Genomic DNA, 23,643 nt, shown 5'->3' on the forward strand with positions numbered 1-23,643 from the left:
ACCGGGTTCACAGTGGGGAGAAGGTTTAACGGTGATATACAGAAGAAAGAGGAAGATACAGTGAGACCGGGTTAACAGCAGTATTAAAAAGGTTTAACAGTGATGTACAATAAACTACAGCAGATGCTGTGGCATCAGGTCAACAGTGGGGAAAAGGTTTAACGGTGATGTATGGTATAATGTGGCAAATACTGTGACACTGGATTCACAGTTGAGAGATAGATTAACGGTAATGTCGAGTAGACTGAGGCAGATACTGTGACTCCGGGTTAACAGTGGGGAGGAGGTTTAATGGTGACACACGATAGATACATTGTTGCAGATACAGTGACACAGAGTTCACAGTGGGGAGAAATTTTAATGGTAATTTTCGGGAGACTGAAACAGATTTGTGAAACTGGACACACAGTGGTGAGAAGGTTTAACAGTAATGTACGGTAGAATGAGGCAGATACTGTGAAACTGAGTAAAGAGTGGGGAGAGGATTTAGCGGTGATATATGGTAGACTGAGGTAGATATTGTGACACCGTGTTCACAGTCGGGAGAAGGTTTATCAGTGATGTAACATAAACTGGGGCAGATTCTGTGACATCAGTTTCACAGTGGGGAGAAGGTTTAATGGTGATGTACAACGAACTCTGGCACAATCTGCCACACAGGTTCACAGTGGGGAGAAGGTTTAATGGTGATGTACAACGAACTCTGGCACAAACTGCCACACAGGTTCACAGTGGGGAGAAGGTTTAATGTTGATACACGGGAGACTGAAACAGATACTGAGACATTGGGTTCACAGTGGGGAGAAAGTTTATCGCTGATGTCCGGTGAACCCGGTGTCGCTGTATCTGACACTGGTTCAGAGCAATGAAAAGGTTTAACAGTGATGTACGATAAATGGTGGCAGAAACTCTGACAACAGGTTTCCAGTGGAGATAAGGTTTAAGAGTGATGTAAGATAAATTGTGGCAGATACTGAGACACCAGGTTCACAGAAGTGAGAATGTTTAACGGTGATGTATGGTTGACTGAGGCAAGTACTCTGACCCGGGCTTACAGTAGTGAGAAGGTTTAATGGTGATGTACAGCAGACTGAGGAAGATACTGTTACACTGGGTTCACAGTGGGGAGAAGGTTTAAAAGTGATGTATGATTGACTGAGGTAGATACTGTGACACCAGGTTCACAGTGGGGAGAAGGTTTAACAGTGATGAACTGTGTCAGATACTGTTACACCAGGCTCATAGTGGGCAGAAGGTTTAACAGTGATGAACTGTGTCAGATACTGTGACACCAGGATCACAGTGAGGAGAAGGTTTAACAGTGATGAACAGTGTGAGATACTGTGACACCAGGTTCACAGTGGGGAGAAGGTTTAACGGTGATGAACTGTGTCAGATACTGTGACACCAGGTTCACAGTGGGGAGAAGGTTTAACAGTGATGAACTGTGTCAGATACTGTGACACCAAGTTCGCAGTGAGGAGAAGGTTTAACAGTGATGAACAGTGTCAGATACTGTGACACCAGGTTCACAGTGGGGAGAAGGTTTAACAGTGATGAACTGTGTCAGATACTGTGACACCAAGTTCACAGTGAGGAGAAGGTTTAACAGTGATGAACAGTGTCAGATACTGTGACACCAGGTTCACAGTGGGGAGAAGGTTTAACAGTGATGAACTGTGTCAGATACTGTGACACCAAGTTCGCAGTGAGGAGAAGGTTTAACAGTGATGAACAGTGTCAGATACTGTGACACCAGGTTCACAGTGGGGAGAAGGTTTAACAGTGATGAACTGTGTCAGATACTGTGACACCAGGCTCACAGTGGGGAGAAGGTTTAACAGTGATGAACTATGTCAGATACTGTGACACCAAGTTCACAGTGAGGAGAAGGTTCACTGAGGCATATAGTATTACAGCAGGTTCACAGGGGGGAGAAAGTTTAATGTTGATGGACTATAGACTGAATCAGAAACTCTGAGACAGGATTCACATTCGTGAGATGGTTTAACAGTGATGTTCAATTAACTGTGTCAGATACTTTGACATCAGGTTCATATTGGGGAGAAGGTTTAATGGTGATGTACGGTAGAGGGAGGCACTGTGACACCAGGCTCATTGTATTGTTCATTTACCTTAATTACAACATCTAATTTATATGCTCCATTTTTTTGTGGCACCTTCCAAACATTCCAAAAACTTTAATCCTAATCAGATTTTTTTCATTTAAATAGGTCACCACTAAAAGCCCAAATCGTTTGGTCTCTTAAGTACACAGCACAAAATTAAATTCTTGACCTGGGTTTGGGTTCAACGGCACTTCAGTCTGTTTCATTATTTTTTCAGCCCCTCATTTTGTGCTTTCTGCTTTGCCCAGCCGATTCGCCAAATGGGCATCCAACTCTGTCTTCTCAGCTTGACCCAACGTCTCCTCTGTAAACTTAAGCAAACCAAGGAGACCAAAGTTAAAATTTCACATCTGCATTTTCAAAAACAAAAATGACGCTGTGACTTGCAGTTTCACATCATCATCCCACTTGCTAAACTTGCAAGCAACTGCACCGCATCCTACAGCTGGAAAATTGCAAGAGAACTGCTTGGTTAAAGCAAAGATTCCACCCAGTCACCCCATTAAAGGCCTCCAAGTTAACAACAGATAGCAACCTGAAAGTTAAATACAAAGATCTGTATCAGGAATATTAACAGGGTTTAAAAAAAATCATTTCCACTATTGAAAGCAAACTCTCCTCAGGGATCACCAGGCTCTTGTTGAACAATTCCTGTTGTATTCCTCAAAATGGTTTGAATCTTGATTTCAAGCAGAGTCATTTGGTGAGATTGTTGGTCCAGAACAAACCCTGCCCACACACTCCCCTAAATACCTGCAAAATCCTGGTCCAGCTCTGCTCCACGCTAATGCTATCAGAGCTTTTCTGAAGAGATAACGGACTTCAGATGCTGGTACGTTGAGTCAAAAACACCCTAATACTTCCTTGAACAACGCACCTCTCTCTGAAAACCAACAAGAAACTTCCTGAACAGGAATTATTTACCTTTTGAGCACCAAACCTGGTTTCTATGCACAGTAGAAGAATGGCGTGCAACCAGTGAACTTGGAGGAATGAGAAGTGAGATTGAACAATGAACCAAAGAACTTTTCTGAACTTACACACACATTACACACACGTGCACTTAGAATTAGAAGAGGGAGGGGGGGTAAGTTAGGTAAAGTAAGTTAGTAAAATAGTGATAAGTTAAACATGTTTAAAGATAATTAAAATCAGCTTTTGTTTAAGTCCCCATTTGTCTAGGGGAATATCTACTGCTATTGGGTTTTGGGATCCTCTGGTCTCGTAACACAGCATCAAGCTTCAGAACAATCCGAATTCTTTAGGTTATGATAATAGTCCATTAATGGGTCCCAGTATCTTTTGAAAATTATTAATTGATCGTTCATTAATTTTTTGTAAATATCAACAAGACATAATATCATTTCACTGTTGTGTTTGTGTCGTTGGAGAATTCCCTTTCCATTCAATCAGAATTAGAATTTTGGGTGCCGTATTTGAGAAAAGATGTGCTGGTGTTTGAGAAGATCAGAGATGATTTACTGGAATGATATCAGGAATGAAAGGGTTAGTGTATGAGGAACAATTGTCGACTCTTCGACTGTACTAGTTGGTGTACAGAAGGGTAAGGGGGACCTCAGAGGCATTTCAAATGCTGGAAGGCTTGGGCAGAGTACATATGCCAAAGATGTTTCCAGTGGTAGGAGATTCTAGGACAGGAGAGCATAATTACAGGATATAAGGGTGTCAATTTAAAACAAATGTAGAAAAATTGATTTTGTCAGTGGATCGTGAATCTGTGCAATTGAGGTCATTGGGTGTATTTAAGGCAGATTTTGACAGGTATTTGATACGTCAAGGAATCAAGGGTAATGGGGAGAAAGCTGGGGAGTAGGGATGAGTGGAAGAATGGTGGAGCAGACTCGACGGGTCTACTTCTGCTCCTATATCTTGTGATCTCTATCCTGCAGAAGACCTAGACAACCCTCCTCTTGTATTCCATTCTCAGAAAACAGTCTGCATCATGAGTTTATGTCACGTGAACCCATTTCCGATTGAATTCCATGTTAAGTGACCCGATACATATTCTGCATTGAGAGGACTGCAGCTTCCTCATTTTAAAAATTGTTATGGAGCAGCTCAAATGAGAATTATTGCTTACTTTTTTGAAAGGGTTAAAATAGAATCAAATAAAATAGGAGAGAGAAAAGCAGAATTTATATACAAGTGGGAAACGAAATTAATGGTTGGTGATAAAGATACACAATTGTTGAAACATTTGATTATCATATGGAATAAAATAAATGATGAGATTGGTGTAAGTGAATGTACATCTCCCAGAATGGCTTTGATTCAAAATCCTCGTCTCTTTTTCAAAGGATCATCAATTTCTGGATAGCTGGTTTCGTAAGGGGATTATAAATGTTGAAGATTGTTATAAAAGGGGTCAATTAATGTCATTTGAGCAACTGAGAAATAAATATCATATAACTCATCGCAATCTTTTTTGCTATTTCCAACTAAGAGCATATTTGAAGGTTAAGTTAGGACCAACCATGTTTGTACTGAAATAGAAATTCCTTATAAAGAGGAATTGTTAAAAAGTTTACTTCGATTATGTCCTCTTGATTACAAGTAGGAACTTTTAAATGAGGAGTTCATAAGTCTAGAAAAACGTGGGAAATGGATCTGAATATTGTAATTGATTGTCAAATATGGGTAGGTCCATATAAGGATCTCAATGAAAGATATAAATTAGTTCAGTATAATTGTTTTTACATCAGTCATGTAGCAGATGTCAGCAAGGATTTTTCTGAAAGCTGCACCTGGAGTCAGGTGACTCAGGCTGTTGGATTTGAAAAGCTCCTCAAGAAGCTGATTTCCAATAGAGATCACTTGATCCAGGGGAGTTGTATTAATTCACTTCAACTCAGCAGTCTGGAACTATTGACCAGAGATCCACTCTGCAGCAGTGAGGAAGGAATTCACAACTAGTTTTTCTTCTACAGTTACTTCTTACACCAGTGAAATTGAATAGAATAAAATCAGAATTATCAGATCAATGTTTTAGGTGTGTTGAAGATGTTGCAACTTATCTTTGTCCTAATGCAAGATCTTTTTGGGGAGAATTACAAAATTTTTGGAACAAGTTACAGGAGATGTTTTTCCGCAAAATCCAACCTTATTTGTATTAGGAAATACTGAAGGAACAAGCCCCAAATTAAAACTACTAATGTATCAATTGAAATTGTCAAATTGTGTTAGCGGTGATGAGGAAATGTTTTGCACTTTCTTGGAAATCAGATGTTAACTTTTTAGGGATGCCAATATGACATGGAAATATTCAAAGTTGTATTCCTTTGGAAAAAAATACATATAGCTTGATAAATATATACTCTATGCTTTTGCAAATTTGGCACCTGACTATTCAAATATTAGGCTTCAGTTTGTAATAATGCCCATTCCATTCCTCTAGACATGTGAGATTCTCCTCTCAGTTGAATTTTTTTTATTTAGATTTGTTAGATTTCCTCGACACCGCGAACTCTGTGGAAGTGGAGGACTAGTGCAGGGCGCCAGAAAACAGAAAGACCACACCCCACCAACATCTCAGAAGCAGAGAATTCAATCCATAGGTCAGTGACCAAGGAAGCAGACCAGTGAGGGGTTCTGCAGGTGAAAGACCCACATAGGTGGCAGGCTGTTGGTGACTTGAGGAGAGGAACCCACACAGGCTGTGGGCTTCTGGACAAAGCAGTCAAGGAACTCACACCAGCCCATGGACTGCTAGAGACTGGTTCAAAACTGGCTAAAAGGGTGTTAGGTATCAGATCTGGGATACGAGTGGGTGCTAAATGTTTCCTCATCATGTCAGAGGTTCAAACCTGGGCCTCGCATTGCCAATGATGTGGATTGGTCTGTGAGCATTGAAAGAGAATCCACAGACACTCAGTGACTTGGCCCAGGGTTCGGGGTGGCGTGGGTGGGGGAGCACTCAGACTTTCTCTGTCTGCCAGAGGCATTTCAGGCAATTTCTGCCAATGGCGAATCTATCTGTCTTACAGCAGGAAAAAATCAATTTTGTGTGATAGGACACTTTTTAATTAAATATCAGTAAATTGTCTCCTGGAATAGAGAGATAGGTTCAAGTTTCAAATTAATACAAACTCCACTCACCAGAGCCAAGTGGATTATACCTCTTCCCACTTTTTTCTTTTGCAAGGACACCATTGATTTTATCACAACTCCTCTGCTGCATCTGTCCTGTGACAGATTATATATTTTACATTGTATATAGATAGGTTTTTGAAAGAGATGGATTATAGGAGTTGTGTAGGTTACAAACAAACATAAACACTTCACAAAAAAGCTTTTATTTAAAATGCAGGAGCTTTGTTGAGAGTGAGTCATGCAGGCGCCGAGAGCCTTTGCAAAGACAAAACAAGGAGACTGTTTTGCTAAATAATTTCAAAAGCAGGTGTAAATGGATTATTGTTTTTAAAGCAAGAGATGATTGGATTCAAAAGTTTGGGTCCAGTGCAGTCATCTGGCTTGTACCTGTTTGCTGTTCGAAGAAGGTCATGTGGTTTTGCAAGCAGAGAGATCAAATAGGCTTTTTTCTAAAAGAGAGAGAGAGAGAGAGAGAGAGAGAGAGAGATGGCAAGCTGGCATCTTGTTGAAACCCCATTTTGAAGATGGGTTGTGAGTTCTCAGTTCAGCCTGTTGAAAAACTTTGTCGTCCATACAAGAGGAAATAGCTGGCTCGAGTGTTTCACCTGAAATAAGGGAAACAAAAGGAACTCAATGGTGACCTGCAGAAGAGGTTATCATTTGGAAAACCCTGATGGGTCGAATTTCTTTGGCAAGACCCCAAAGTGGCTGATCAGAGGGAATCAGTTTTTGTGTGTCCAATGAGCAAGAAATCCCTCTCTGAAACCAACAAGCGCCTTCCTGGAGGGTAAACATTTACTTTTAAGTACCAGAGCTTGGTGAAAATTCATAAATGTTGAATTCTGTGCACAGTATAAGAATTGATAAACACCGGTGAACTTGGAGTTGTTATTTATTGTGGTTTTTATTTCAAAGTAGGTTGGCAGGAGCCAACCGACCTCAGCACTTGCGTCTACAAGAAACTTGTGCCTACAAGAAACTTGTGCTTACCAGCGTCATCTTGTAGATACAATAGGCCCATACTTGTCCCAGCTGCCGAGGCCATTAATGGTAGACGGCTTTTTTGTTTCCTGCCTTTTTGCTGTAATAGGTAAATGGTGGGACACATTTATGGGCATTTTTACCCCAACGGCCATGGTAAAAACACCATTCTCACCGCCTGTCAGTGAGATTACAGGATCTTTATGTTCCAGATCGGACGAAAGGCAAGACTAAAAGTTCAAGGGAGCCGTGGTTTTCTAGAAAAATTAGGAACGATTCAGGATAAAAGGGAGGCCCATGCTAAATATAAGAAACAAAAGATTGATGAGATGTATGATCCTTACTTAGATTGCAGAAAGAACCTCAAGAGGGAAATTAGAAAGGCAAAAAGAGGTATGAGGTGTCCATAGGAAATAAGGTGAAAGTGAATCCTTGGGGTTTTTACAGATACGTGAACAGTAAAAGGAGGGTTAAAGATAGGGTAGGTCCACTGGAAAATGGGAACGGTGGACGATGTGTTTGTGAGGAGCTGCATGAGATGGGGGAGATATTGAACAATTTTTTGCTCTTCTGTATTCACAAGGGAAAGGGACACTGGACTATGTGAGATAAATGAGGTGAATAGCTTAGTTATGGAAAGAATAGGGACTAGTAAAGAGAGGGTTTTGGAGCTTCCAGGGTCAATAGCGGAGGATAAGTCTCCTGGTCCTGATTGGATTTTTCCCAGGATGTTAAGGGAGGTCAGGGAACAAATAGCGGGGGCTCAGACAGTGATTTTTCAAAGATCACTGGAGGAGGGTGTGGTGTCGCAGGATTGAAGGGTTGTAAATGTAGTTCTGTTGTTGAAAAAAGGCAGTAGGTGGAGGCCAAGTAATTATCGGCCAGTAAGTTTGACTTCCGAGTGGGGAAGATTATGTATGGTATACTTCGAGATAGTATATACAAATATCTGGATAGGCAGGGATAGATCAGGGGCACCCAGCATGGGTTTGTGAAGGGAAAGTCATGTTTGACGAAACTTGTTGATTTGTTTGAAGAGTTGACAAGAAAAGTGGATGAAGGTAGGCTGGTTGATGAGATCTATTTGAATTTTAGTAAGGCTTTTGATAAGGTTCTGTATGTAAGGTTATTTAGGAAGGTTCAGTCACTAGGGATTAATAGATAGTGAGATGGGTTCAGAGGTGGCTGGGACATAGACAGCAGAGAGTCATGGTGGACAACTGTCTGTCAGCATGGAAGCCTGTGACGAGCGGTGTGTCTCAGGGATCGCTGCTGGGTCCCCTGTTGTTTATTATTTATATTCATGATTTGGATGAGGGTTGGTTAACTGGGTAAACAAATATTCAGACGATATGAAAATAGGAGAACTGGTGGGTAGTGAGGAAGGTTTTCTTGGATTACAGGATTTGGTTTGTTTGTAAAAGTGGACTGAAAGATGGCAGATGGAATTTAATGTAGACAAGTGTGAGGTGCTGCATTCCGGAAAAAATAATATAAATAGAACCTATGCAGTTAAGGGGAGGGGGTCGAGGAATGAAGAGGAACAGAGGGATCTTGGAGTTATGGTACAGAGTTCACTGAAGGTGGATTCCCAGGTAGTCAGGGTTGTTAAGAAGGCATATGGCATGCTGGCCTTCATAAATCATAGCATAGACTAGCATTTAAGGCATTGGTGAGGCCAGGTTTGGAGAATTGTGTTCAGTTCTGGTTTCCAAATTATAGGAATGATATAGTTAAGGTGGAGAGGGTGCAGAGAAGATTTACAAAAATGTTGCCTGACTTACAACATCTAGAATACAAAGAAAGATCAAGGAGACTGCGACTTTATTCATTGGAACGTCGATGGTTGAAGGGAGTTATGATCGAAGTATTTAAAATTATGAAGGGAATAGATAGACTCGACATGAGTAGACTCTTTCCCCTGAGGGTGGGGGGGGGGGGGTTTGAACAAGAGGGCATGAGTTAAGGGTAAGGGGGCAAAACTTTAGGAGAAATGTTATAAGATGCTTATGTGGTGATGGCAGAATGGAGTGATCTTCCAGAAGAGATAGTTGTGGCAGAGTCCTTTCTGTCATTGAAGAGAAGGTTGGATGTGTACATGGATATGAGGGGGTTGGAAGATATGGGCAGAGCGTGGGAAGGGGCTGGGGAATGGTTAGGGAGTGGAGTGGTTCATGTGAAATGGCATGGACTCGAAAGGCTGATATGGCCTGTTTCCGTGCTGTAAATTGTCATATGGTTATATGTGCCAGGCTCCACGAGACAAGGTGGGACATCATGAAGTGTTTGCTGCCGGCAGGTTTAAATTAAGCCCCGTGAGTATCCCACACTTTCCGGCAGGAGACTCCACAGATCAACGTGCCATTCCTCGGCACGCTGCACCAAGCGCAGTCCATTAAATGGGTGAGTACACAGCTGTCTGTCTTATGGTTTAACGCACCAACTGAAGAACTCTTATTCTGCCTTGTCTCACTGACCAGCATCCAGTCCAGAGCCTGTCAACACCCTCGTATCCCTGAACTTGTCCAAATTCTTCAATGCTAACATGGAGCTCACATTTCTTCATGTAGCTGGCAGCTTGTTCCACTCTCCCACCACCTTGTGTGGAGAAGCTCCCCCTCATGTTTCCACTAAACTTTTCCCCTTTCATCCTTAGCCCATGTATTAATGACTTCTCCAAGAGGCAGAGTCTCAAGAAAACAATCTCTATCCTCAAGGACCCTCGCCACCCAGACCAGGCCTTCTTCACACTGCTATCACCAAGGAAACAGGTGCAGGAGCCTGAAGACAAACATCCAATGGTACAAACACAGCTTTTCCCCCTCTTCCAATCAAATTTCTGAATGGACAAGGAACCACAGTCACTCCCTCACTTATTCTTCATTTTGCACAAATGGATTTCTTTGTTTAAAATGTTATTTAGAACAATATTTGCACCTGTGTTGTTGCCACAAAATGACAAATTTTGTGACATGTTAATCACAATAAATTTTTAATTCTGAACACTGCGCATAGATCGGAAAACAATCATAGCTCAAAAAACAATTTTAAAAGATGATTTAACTATTTCCATGCACCCTCCCCTTTTACGTCTATTTTTCTAAACCCAATCCATGATCGAAACATATCCACTTAACCCAACCCATATTTCTTCTACCATTCAAAGCACTCAGTAATACACCAAGGCAGTTAAATAAAAACTCAATGCTGGAAATACTCAGCAGGTCATCTACTGGAAAAATAATCGGAGTTAAAACCTTCAGGTCGATAACCTTTCACTGGGATTCAGAAAGATGATCAAACAAACCTGATTCTCTTTGCTGAGAAAAAGAAGAGGGGAAATAACAAAGTGAATATTTGGGATGAAAAGCCCGAGCAGCAGAAATGGCAGTGATGCTGGATGAGTGGAGTCGACTCGCTGATTAGCACATCTGCCTGGATGGAGGAGTAAAAGATAAACAAGACAAACATGATGCCGTCACTGTGAGGTACAATATGACAGCATCAGAGAATTTGAAATGAAGGAATGGTGAAAATACTTGTTTTTGGATTAATGTGACAAAATTTGACCTGATGAAAGAAAACAAATTGTTTTGCTCTGCCAGAACTCTCTAGATCAAGGGGCACAATAAAATAGTCTAGAAGGCAACATTATGAAATTGAACAGAGAAGTTATACAAATCGGCAGCAAGAGATAAAACACAGTTACATAATTCCATGAAAGTGGTGTCACAGGATGACAGGGTTCTAAAGACAGCTTTTGTCATCTTGGCCTTCATTAATTAACATATAGAAAATAGGTTATGGTGAGGTTGTATAAGATGTTGGTGGGGCCAAATTTGGAGTATTGCATGCAGATCTGATCAACGAGCTACAGGAATGGTATTAGTAAGATTGAAAGAGTGCAGAGAAGATTTACTAAGACGCTGCCAGGTCTTCAGGAGTTGAGTTACAGGGAAAGGTTGAACAGGTTGGGACTTTATTCCTTGGAGTCTCGAAAAATGAGTAAGAGATTGCTTAAAGTGGCATATGAATGGGAAAAAAGGCTGAGAAAGACTGCAGTGGACCCAATTGTGAAGGAAAAATGTTACTTGAAAAAAATTGTCATTTGTCCATTTCCTCTGGAGTTATGAAATCACACACAGAACAAGTCAATGACGTACAATTAAAAGAGTGGTTTTCAAACTTTTTCTTTCCAATCACATACCACATTAATTAATACCTTACTAACAGAGAACTTCTGGCACAGGGATTTAGTGGAATATGAGCCGGTGTTGGGGAGAGGGGGAGGCGGGGAGGTGGAGTTTGAAAATCACTGCTCCAGATGAAAAGGTTTCTCCATCTCTGTTTTAAGCAGACATCCTTTTATTCTGAGGTTGTGCCCACTGGTCCTAAACTTTCCCACTACTGGCAAAATCCTCTCTATCCAGCCCTTTCACTATTCATCAGATTTCAATGAGGTCCTGCCTCATCCTTCTAAACTCGGGCGAGTCCAGGCCCAGAACCATCAAATGCTCCTCCAACATTATTCTTCTCATCCCCAGGGTCATTCTTGTAAAACAAGTCTGGGCCATCACATCCTCTCTTAGAAATGGGGCCTAAAATTGCTCACAACACACGAGATCAGGACAACCAGAAGGTGGTCACGGGATGGAAGACAGCTACAGGACTGCCTCGAGTCCTTGGATTGGATGGTGTTCAAGGATCAGCTGAGGGGAAGGGGGGGTCATAGAAAGAGGGCATCGGAAAATGACGTGAGAAGACACCTCTCCCTGACTGAACTGTTCAATACTCGAACTGTAGTGACTTTTTTGACTTTATCAATGTTTTGAACAGTAATTTACTACAGTAGGATTCTGGAAATGAGGAAAGGAAAAAAGCAGTGTTGGGCACGACCAGTTGCCCCAATAATCACAGAGACAAAGACTGAGTGGAACGATAGGCTTTATTCCACACAAGACTGCAGACCCGGGTCCAAGTGAGGAAAGTGAAGGGAAGGAAGAGGTGGCTCAACCTTTATTGCCTGGGTCACAGGGGAGGAGTTCAGGGAGGAGTCTAGGAGAGGATGTCATCAGGAGGGGGTGGGGGGGCAGCCCGTGCCTGTACTGGTCAGTACATACAATACCATATCATAACAAGGAACTTAGAAAAAAACTAGATTGTCAACTTGTGAAAAGTACAGAAGAAGCAAGGCCGACCTTCCAGAAGGAACCTCAAGACCAGTTAGACATGGATCTGAAGCCTCAATGTATCAGTCGGGAGCAGCTGGAAGAAACGTCTATATCCTCTGCACATCCGGAGATGCAAGATAGCACCGAGATCTTTGGCCGGGCCAGGAGGAGCACGAGCCAGGTTTGACTAAGTAGAGTGGGGCGTGAGTGCCCGAATGCAAGCACGAGTTACCAGGAAGGGGACTGCCTGTACGCAGTGGCGCATCTGAAGATGTTCTCGCTTGAAAGAATTTCTGGATCTGATCCACAGTCTGGCTGCCAGGTAGGAGGTGGAAGGGAAGAGGTGGAGGAGGACAACTCAGAAGTTCGAGAAGAAGAAGAGCAAGAATGACTACTTGCTGCAGTTGGACTCACTGAAGGAAGGCCTTAGGCTTTAAGAACATCTCCTTCTCCAATGAAAGCTGTTGTTTTACCACAGACACCTTCCCCAGTCTTCAAGGCCCCTGTAACAGGGATGGAAGTCAACTTCATGTCTACAGAACTGATCCAACCAAGTGAAAAGATTATGTCTTCTGTGAACTAAGGTTTTGAAACTTTAAATGATCAATTTGCTGTTATAGAGGAAATAAATGGCTGGTATGTGTGAAGAAATTACATCTATTCAAGTTGATATTAATAAGAGTTTAACAGCAGACAATGGACAAGATCAATTTAAGAGGATAGAAGAAGTTTCTATTGACGGTAAGGACCGTGTGGACCATTATACGGAGAGAATGGATCATATTGAGGATTTATTTACAGGCTGGGATGTCCAGAAGAAAGATTTGTTGCAAAACATGGATACGTTGGAAAATCAAAGTTCAAAAAGCTCGCCATGATCAAAGCCCTACGATGGTTCAAGGCAATATGGTTTTATTTTATGCTGATTTAAGTCAGGAGATTATTAAGTGATGGAAAGAGTTTAATCTGGTCAAAGCAGTGCTGTGGAAGAAAGGGTATAAGTTTACTTTCGGTATCCATCGGTATTTAAGGTGATTTATGGGCCAGATCAGTCTCAATGATTTGAGTGTCCTTTTGGTGCATTAAATTTTCCGAATTCCTTCCCAAACTTTAAGAAATCGATGGGGAAAATGCCTGAGGTTAAGGTTAAGATTGGGAAGGGAACAGGAATTGGTGAGTGATGTTGAAGATGAAGCTCAAGCTCAATGTGGGTGTTATCACTGGGATGACTGATGGGTTTTAATGTTCGGTTGGGGGGTGGTGGTCGTCTCTGCTACTTCTAAAGTCATCTGCCACTTGTGGAATTAACTGCACCTGGTTCACAGAGGGGGATCCGACTCTTATACTCGTAGGTTTTTTACAGGATTTTCTTCTTTCAAAAGGTGGGGTTTGGGTTTTTTTAATATATATATATATAATTGTAATTGCTGTGTTAAGTGTCAATCTCAGGAAGAAATTAAGTTATGGCTCATTTAAATTTTGTGATCTTTAATGTTAAAGGACAATAATCCGATTGAAAGGAAGGGAATATTGGCATATATAAAGAAAAGGAAGGTTGATCTTGCTTTTTTGCAAGAAACTCATTTGTCTGAGAAAGAACATATGAAAATGAAAATAGATTGGGTCGGACATGTTTTTCATTTCCATTTAATTCGAAAGCTCGAGGTGTTGCTACTTTGGTTCATAAGAAGATACCGTTTCAGTTGGAATCATTCTCTGCCACATCATTCTCTCGAAGACAATCAAGATAACTGACCTGTTCGTGGAGCACTGTGCCTGGACTCAGATTCACAAACTCACCTGGCAAGGTCACCATACAGCCATTGACTAGCTCTATCACTAAACATCCATGATCTGCCCTAACAGCAGTAGACATGCAAAGGAGAACCATGGCCAAACGTTCGCTCCATGTAGATGCATTGCCACCTGCTTTCGATTGTCAATTAAAATTCTCAAAGAAGCTGTTGGCCTGAAATGCTTAGCGATAGTTCAGGTCGTGCCCAGATGATTAGTGAGAGCTCGGACCAATGCTGATTCGAACTGAGACCTTTGATCTGTTGTAATAGTGCCCAGAACATCAAAAGAATCCAATGGTCCACAAAAGCCCAAGCAATTGTCTCTGCAGAGATGCCAATGTTAGGAATTACATCCTGCCACCTGGTAGTCCAGTCCTCACACGTGAGCAGATAAGTATATTGCTGAGATGGCGGAAGTGGACCTTCCAAGCCACAAGGTGCACGTGCTGGAAATAGGAATCCAAAACAACAAAATCATCCAGCTTGAATTTCATGTGCCTGGAGACTTTAGGGTGTTGACCCAGCAAGCGAGTCCTTGCCCGTAATCCAACATTCTATTTAACACAAAGCCAGGTAAGATGTTCCTTAACCAGTTTGATTGATGCTCTTCTACCAGGAACAGATAGATTGTGAAGAGAAAATCCCCTGCCTCATAGCCGCTACACAAACGGCAGAGTCCTTCCTGTTGGGGGAAAAAAAAAAACACAGACCAACTTTTCACCCGATTCATCCAGGGTCACATCTTGAAGATGGAGACCAGAGTTGATCTGGTTTCACCTGATGTAATCGGCATCAGTGTGCTGTGCATGAGCCGTGGCAGTGAAATCGATGGCAATAGTTGTATGTAATGTCGCGCCTGGATAAGGCACCAGCCACAGCATTCACCATTCCTCAGATGTGCTGTGTGTCCGATGAAAATTGTAGGATGAAGTCCAAGTGCCAAATCTCTCTGGGCAAGTAGAGATGTGTGCTTGTACTTACAGTATGCATAAGAGGCTGGTGGTCTGTATAAATGGTCAAAGGATGACCTTCCAATAAAGAGCTGAAATATTGAATTGGAAATTGGGATTCTAGAGAGAATTACAAAGAAATTTATTTCAAAATTGTATCTACTATTTCAAGAGGAATCTCCGAACCCAGACTTGAATAAATCAAAAGAAAGATGGGAATTGGATTTGGGAACTGAAATTGACCCTTTTTGCTGGTCTGACATTTGTTGGGACAGTAATTAATGTTTTCGATAGATTAGTTAATTACAAATTTATTCATCAATTATATTTAATGCTACATCAATTAATTTATTCCAATTTTTTCAAATTTATGTTTCAGATGTGGCACAGAAATTGGTACGTTTATACATTCTCTGTGGTCATGTCTGAAGGTGACATCATTTTGGAAAGATGTCGGCAAGTTTTTGGAACAAATTATAAAACTCTTTTCCATTAACACCTGAGCTTTTACTTTTGGGAAATGTATATGATTTGGAAGACTAATTCAAGATCTCAAAAAACAATTAATTATTTTTATAAGTTGCATTGGCAGTGACCAGGAGATGTATAGCAATTCCATGGAAATCTGAATCCCATCTTAAAATTGATTGTGGGGAAATGCAAAATTGTATTCTCTTAGCAAAGGTGACTTATAATATTAGAAGTGGATATGATACATACTTCAAAATACAGAATCCATATTTAGATATTATGGGTTTGGATATTTGATGTTTTCACTTCTCCACCCCACCACTTTACTTTAATCTTAATGGTTGAACCTTATCATGTTGGTTTAAATCTAATATTTTATTAATATCATGCCTTTCCTTTTGGGAGGGAATAGTTAATACAGTAGCTTTGCACCTGGATCTGTATTTTTTTATTTTTTTCTCTTCTCACTTTTGTGTACAGTACAATCATTTATTTTTTATTCTATTTTGATCAATGTATCATTTGGATACGATTCTGTTATTATATTGAACTGTATACAAAACTCTAAATTTAAAAAAAACCTGAAATGTTTCACTGCGAGATAGATAGCTAAGAGTTCTTGCCCAAATGTACAGTACTTTGCCTGAGCCAGTGACCGCTTGGGTGAAACAAAACACCAGAGGTTCTAATTGCCCACAGACTCGTTGTTCGAACACTACTCCCACAGCACTGACAGATACATCTGTGGTAAGAGAGCAAGGCCTTGGGCATTTGATGTACAAGCTTAGAAGTGTTCACATCATGGAAAGTATAAACAGCATCGTCTCCCAAAGTTAATGTCTTTTTGAAGCAGACATCAGATCCTTTGAGTCGTTCAGCAAGAGGTAATAGAGATGCTGCAGCATTCACCAGGGAACAGCAATAAAAATTCATTGTACCTAAAAACCATCAAAACTGGCCAAACATAAAGGGGGGGGGGGGTTTGGAAATTCTCAAATTCTATACACTTTCCATTCATCAGTCAAAATACCATGTTTCATAACTCTAGGTCCCAACAATACAAGATCAGAAGCACCAGAAACACTTTTCTGGGATTGATCACGATGCCACATTCCTCAAGCCTTGGAAACAATGAGATAAGAGGAGCTCTTGTGCTCCTCTTCATCCACACTTACAACCAGAATCTCCTCGATCAACACAAGCACCAAAAAAAACCCAAGGCCAGTGAGTTCATGGTCCATGAACCACTGGAACGTCTGAGCTGCATTCCATAGACCGAATGGTATTCTCAGAAACTCAAACATGCCGAATGGGAGCATCACTGCTGTCTTCGTGACATCCGAAGACTCAAATGGAATCCAATAGTAAGGACGTACTAGATCTATTTTAGCAAATGCATATTTGCCGTGGAGGTTTGCTGAGAAGTCTTATAAACTTGGAATATTGTATCAGTCAGGCACAGTGGAATTGTTCAGGGGACGATCATCTCTGCAAGGCCGCCAATCCCTAGTTTTTATCAGAACCATATGCAACCGTGAAGCACAGCAGCTGTCAGATCTGTGGACTACGCCCAACTCTTGCCAATCCAAGCTTGCGATTTTGATAATCCGGGGGTATTACAAGCCTGCGTCTCATAGACCCTGCCTTTATATGGTGGCTTATTGCATGTCTGCACACCATTATAATGGGGTCACAAGGTGAGGGAAACACTTGAGCAAGGTTTGGAAAGGGCAGGAGCCAGGTTGAAGGCTTGTCAGGCAGCAGATGGCATTGGAAGGACAACAAATGCAGCTCACTTGCATTCAAGAGCTGCAGTCCACATAACAGCATTTTTCTCAAATACATCACTGAAAAATGTGACAAGAAATCTACTCCCAAATTGGAATTTGCCACATTTACAACAGAAAACCCACCCAAAATGATGTGAAGCTGAAATAAAATGCGAGTGACCTCTGGCCATGTTTGAATAAGAGAATCATTTCTAGCTGAAAGAACACATGACATATTAGAAAATCTACGTTCCTCAGGGGTTGGAGGGACCGGCACTGCTCCAAAGTGACAGATAGTTTTGGAGTTTTACATAGAGATGACAAACTAATAACCTACTCTAACAACTGCCTAGAATTTTACCTTCATTTTTCTCAGTTAGCTCAAATAATCTCTCTCAAATGAGAACAAGATCCCAAGACAAAGGAACAGAACCAGGCCACAAGGCCCATCGAGTCTGTTCCGTAAACTGACACGAAACTACTTTACACTCCTTCCAATTTCCGGACTTTTCCCATATCACTTCATGCCCTAACTAACGAGATACTTGTCTATTTCTTGTTTAAATACTCCCAGCGATCTGGCTTCCACTACTGTATGCGGCAGCGGTTCAACAGATCCCCGACCCTCTGGAGAAAGAAGTTCTTCCTAATCTCTGTTTTATATGTATAACCTCTAATTTTCTTCTCCTCGATTCACGCACCAAGGGAACCACCTTTCCCGCATCCACCCTATCTAAACCTTTCAATATACAAAATGCCTCCATGAGATTTCTTCTTTAATTTCCTGTACTCCAATGAATACAACCCAAGAGCTGTCAAACACTCCTTGTACGTTATCCTTTCCATTTTGGGAATCATCCTAGTCATTCTCCTCTGCACTCTCTCCAACAACATCACATCCTTTCTCAGATAGGGGGCCAAAAACTGCACACAGTACTCGAAATGAGGTCTCACCAGTGCCCCATAGAGCCTCATCAACACCTCTTTACTCTTGTACACTATTCCTCTTGAAATGAATGCCAACATAGCATTCGCTTTCTTCATGACCAATTTCACCTGGTCATTAAATTTTAGGCTTCCTTGCACAAGGACACCCAGTTCCCTTTGCACATCCAAGGTCTGAGTTTTCATCCCATCCAAATAGTATGCTTCCTGTTTATTTCCACTGCCAAAATGTACAACTGTAAATTTCTTGGTGTTAAATCTCATCTGCCATCATTTTGCCCAGTTTCCTAATCTGTCTGTATCCTTCTGCAACTTTACGGTTTCTACACTTCCTACTCTGTCCCCTATCTTGGTGACCTCCGCAAATTTGGCCACAAAAGCACAATCCAAATAATTAATTTCTTTTTCCTTGGAATATATGTATCCTGGATTCCTTTTATTACTGCCACATGCCATTCCAGAATTGATCATTACTGAACCTGAATATGTTTATTGTGATAAACATCTTATAATAAATATTCTGGATTTAAATTTATTTTAAATCCCGTTGTGGTTCCTCTTCATCACCTCTTTGGAAGCTGAATTCACAAAATTTTCCATATATTTTTTCAGCAATAATTCTGTGGTACAGAGGATTACTCATCTTTCCTAGAGGTTAAAAGTTGCATTTTGATTTTGTTGTCTCAACTGAACATTGTACAAGGTGAAGGCTGATTAAAATGGATTCAGTAATGATGGCCTTCAAACTTTGCATTATTGCTGTGGCTACACAGCTTGAATGATAACTGCTGTTCTACAGGGAATTAACTCATGGAAATGTTCTAAATACATTCATTGGAGATAGACCTCTGTGAAAAGTTTACTGCCCATCGGCAACAATCCTTGAAAAGAGATGAATCATCACCCAACAGAGCAGCCCAGGAATTGGCCATTTGGTGAACAATGTCTGTGGTGACCATGATGCTCATTTAAATTAATCCCATCTGTCAGCACATGGTCCATGCACATCACCCATTCCCTCTTGTTCATGTGCCCAACCAAATGCCTCTAAAATCGAGGTGATTTCACCACTATCCTGGCAGCGTGGGCCAGACCCCCACCTCACTGTGCGAAACCCTGTCTCACTTCTCTCCTTTTTCCCTCTCATGTTCAATATGGGCATCATAGTTTTTTTACATCTCCCACGGGGGTGGGGGTAGAAGAAATCTACTCTCTCCATGATTACAATAATTGGATAAATTCCAACCTGGTCATCTCTCAGCCTCCAATGCTCCAGAGAAAACTATCCAAATTTGTCCAACCTCTCCTCAGACCCAATGCTCTTCACCAAGCAAGCCCCTGATGAACTCCTTTTGTCATGCAGCAACTAGATTTGCAGAAAATACTCATAATTTGGCCTAATCACATTTAAACTTCATGCCCTGCTCAATGAAGAATACTTTCTTTAACACCCTACACTTATGTTGCCTCTTTCAAAGAGCAAGACACTTGTCTCAATTAAACTCCATCTGCCATTTCTCTGCCCACATTTATTTGTCATCTGGTTTGGAAGGGAGAATACGAGGGCGACTGGGTGAATCAGCAGGAGAGAGAGTGAAACCTGTGGAGGGGGGAGGTCGTGGGCAGGTTACATGATTTTGGAAAATTCCATATGCATACTATCGATTCACAAATGCAATAAGACATGGTTCCTCTGGATTTGACCTCACCCTGACAATGGAGGAGGCAGAAGACAAAGGTCAGTGTGGGAATGGAATGGAACTTAAAATGGCTTGTGACCATGACCCAAGATGGCCATTGTGATCAAAGTGGAGGCGCTCAGCCAATCTGTCATTTACTCTGCATTGGGTTTCCTGCCACAGAGGGCACAGACATGGTTGGAGGAGGTGTTTGTGAAACTTTACCCTGCATGAGAATCGCTGGATGGTGGTGACTGATGCAGATTGCAGGAGAAAATGCCCGAGGACAGGGAGGAATTAGGAGTCTGTAATTAGTTGAAAGATCCTACTGCAAGATTCATCACCAATGTGTAGGAAAGCAGCTTCAGTCTATTCTCCCTCTCAGAAAGATTTAGTTAATAAACAAAACAATCTTTCAGCACAGCCAGGGGAAAAAGGGCTCTTAATTTAGTCTTACAATCCACAGACTTTTAAATTACCCACCGTAAATGACTCAAAATTCAATTTGAGATTCACTTCTGGTGGAAGTATAAGAGCCGCTGTCTTGCTTAATCAGATTAGCCTTATTCTGAGTTTCCATTTTGACTTTCACACCATCAAATGCAAGCCTCAGTTTTTGTTCCCCAACTATTTTCTATCCTTACCCACTTTTCAACCACACCTACTTGAAATTGGAACAAACAACAACTAATATTTCCATGTATAAATCATATACAAAATAATTTACCCACATTTTCACATCACTGTAGCCACTGAGGGATAACTTCTGCCCATCAGGAAACTGCACCAGCCACTACAGGGTGCTATTTACCTTGGTGTTACTGACTCTTTTCCAGTGTTACTTTCAGACATCATGACATATTCAACATGCACAATATTTATTTTCTTACTGACCAGAACTAGAAAGCATTGTGTAAAAATGTGAAAAGCTCAAGTCAAACAGGAGATACAAACTTTTGACTGCAATGTTGCTGTGCAAATTTGCTACATTATTGAAGTCTCACAGAGCTTACAATAGATATTCAAAGTCAAGCAATAACAGAATATTACAGCACGGTACAAGCCCTTTGGCCCATGATGTTGCATTGATCTTGATATTTCTAACAAAAAAATAATACCCTGTAGCAGCTACTGCGGAAGATGCTACTAAATAAAGGCAAACATATACAAAGGTTGTCAACTCAAGTGTGGTTTATTGCAGACATACACGGACCTTTTATTCCCTGCCTGTCAATGAGAACATTAGTGAACACCTTCCGGTCCACAGGACCTGCAGGTTAAAGGTACAAGCCATTAGTGTCCCGTGCCTTTAGACAGGGGCTTCATCTGATCCACTCACTGTACTTTGGTGCCCAGCACTGTTAGCCCGCGACGTCTCAGGTAAGTGTGTGAACTGATGGTGGCGGTGTGTCTGCTACAACCCTGTTTTTCTTTCACCGATGTATGCCTGTCTTAGAGTCTCTTAAATGCATGATATTGTAATGGATAAATATATTTGGAGAATTTGGTAATATTTTGGATTTTGGTAAGATTTAGAGTAGGTTACATACATACACACACATACATCTTAAAACATCTTATTTGAAAGATTGAATAAATATTGAAGATCACTGGAGAATGTTATGGACATTCAAATGTAGGTGTTAATCGAACTGATTTCATAAAATTAATGACCATTGTTTGGAAATGGAGCTAGGATATCTACAAGTACTTTTTTGCAGGGTGCTTAGAGGAAAGTCACACCTGGGTTTTGTTTATCTAACAACAGCTTGAGCAGAAGAAAGAACTCCTGTTGTTTGGAATATGAGGAATGGAACTCTGTAGTAGCTTGCAGAAAGAAGTTACCACCTGGAAGATCCTGACGGGGCAATTTTCATCAGCCAGATATTGAGGTGACTAATGAAGGTACCTTAGTTGTGGAAATCCTGGAACAACAAATCACTCTCTGCAAACACTACAAGAACCTTCCTGAACGGAAAACATTTACCTTTTGAACACCAAAACCTGGTGAAATTTAGAAATGTTCAATTCTGTGCACAGCAGAAGAATTGCCTGCATCCAGAGAACTTGGAAGAAGGAGAAGTGAGATTGAACTGTGAACCAAATAACTTTTCTTAAATTTAAACACATTACAAACATGTGTGCTTAGAATTTGAAGGGGGCTCATTTGGGTTAGTTAAGTATAGAGTTAAGTTAAAGTTTCATTCTATTTTCATGTTTAAATTTGATTAAAAATAACTTCTGTTTTAAAAATGACTTGACTTGGTGAATGTCTATTGCTGCTGGGTTTTGGGATCCGATGGGCTCTTAACAATATTTACTTGGATAATGACATTGGGCCTGTTCAAAGTAGGAAATGGCTTCTACCAGCAGGAGTTTCTATTAGACAAAAAATATTGATCGGTGTCTGGCCACATACGTTTCCTAAAAATTAATACCCTCTCCCTCCCTAAACCACATTCAGCCCCATGACATCTTTCTACGTTGCATTACTGGGACCACCAAGGACCTGACCCATTTCCCATCTCTCCTTGCAATGCCAATATGGCAGCTGCCATTAAGAACTGACAAATCACATTTTAATTCAGCAAACAAGATGAAAATCATCCTTAAAAAGAAGGGTGAACAAACCTTCCTAATCTTGTCACATCATTTCTATTTCAATTCCCATGGGGCATGAGCAAAAAATGTCCCATCTATTGGCTCACCAAATTATGAGTAAAATCATGATCCCTGTTCATGAAAACCCATAACCTTCAATGTTACACAGATAATCTAAGGAGAATTCTGTAATAAAGTTGAATGAAACATTAAAAGAATTTCCCCCTTATAAACACTGAGATTGTAGTGCGCCAAGAGACCGGGTGAGCAAAAAGAGGTCAAATCGTTGCAACACTCGGATAGTCCAAGATGGCACGGACTCCCATTAGCTGCTGAGAAAGAGCCCGCTCCTAGCACCATGTATGGGCTGAGGAGCCCTACACTTCCACGTAGCGGCATCCAACTGGAGAGTGATGCCACGATGCAATGACGTAAAGCTGGAAGTCGGGGGATACGTCACCAGAAATGGGTGGGCCAGCGAGCACACGTGGGGAATTTAAAACAGTAAAGCCAGTCTTTGTTTTACACTCACCTTGGGTGTCTCTTTATTTGGTAGTGCTGCCACAGTGGATGCTGCAAGGTGATAACTTCTTACTTGCTGCAACCAAACAGGTCTGCAAGATACACCAACCTAAATAGAAAACATGACCAGAAATCCCAGAGATCATAAATTCAAAAGGATTGGTGAAATCTTTACTCTGTATTGTTAACACCAAAGTCCCTATATTTTCAAGGCATTCGGACAAGTAACTGAGAAACATTACATTTTAAACTCATGGTACGTTAGGATCAGAAGGATTGGAGCATAATTGTTCAAGTGACTAAACTTTAAAAAAATAACATCTAACTTTATGAAGAATGTGATACTACAACAGGAAAAACTGATAGAATTAGACTCATTCTATGAGCATTGGGAAGCAAAGAAAAATGGATTGGTTTTCCATCCCTTCCTAAGCGACCCAATGACCCCGACAGGTCCTCCCCGACTTGCGACCGTAATGAAACCCGAAAGCTCCCACAATGGACGCAAGTCGGAGTTTC

At 41.1% G+C, this 23,643-nt stretch overlaps 1 long non-coding RNA gene across 1 annotated transcript in view; it reads right to left on the reverse strand.

Moving 5' to 3' along the window:
- LOC138745447 (uncharacterized) overlaps positions 1 to 23,215 on the reverse strand; it is an 82,921-nt gene extending 59,706 nt beyond the window's left edge. The window contains exon 1 of the long non-coding RNA XR_011346270.1: positions 23,135 to 23,215. This is a non-coding gene — a long non-coding RNA (uncharacterized lncRNA). The remainder of the gene's footprint in view (positions 1 to 23,134) is intronic.
- Positions 23,216 to 23,643: the final 428 nt, after the last annotated feature.

This window comes from Narcine bancroftii, chromosome 11 (genome assembly GCF_036971445.1).
Source record: "Narcine bancroftii isolate sNarBan1 chromosome 11, sNarBan1.hap1, whole genome shotgun sequence".
In the NCBI taxonomy this organism is placed as follows: Eukaryota; Metazoa; Chordata; class Chondrichthyes; order Torpediniformes; family Narcinidae; genus Narcine; species Narcine bancroftii.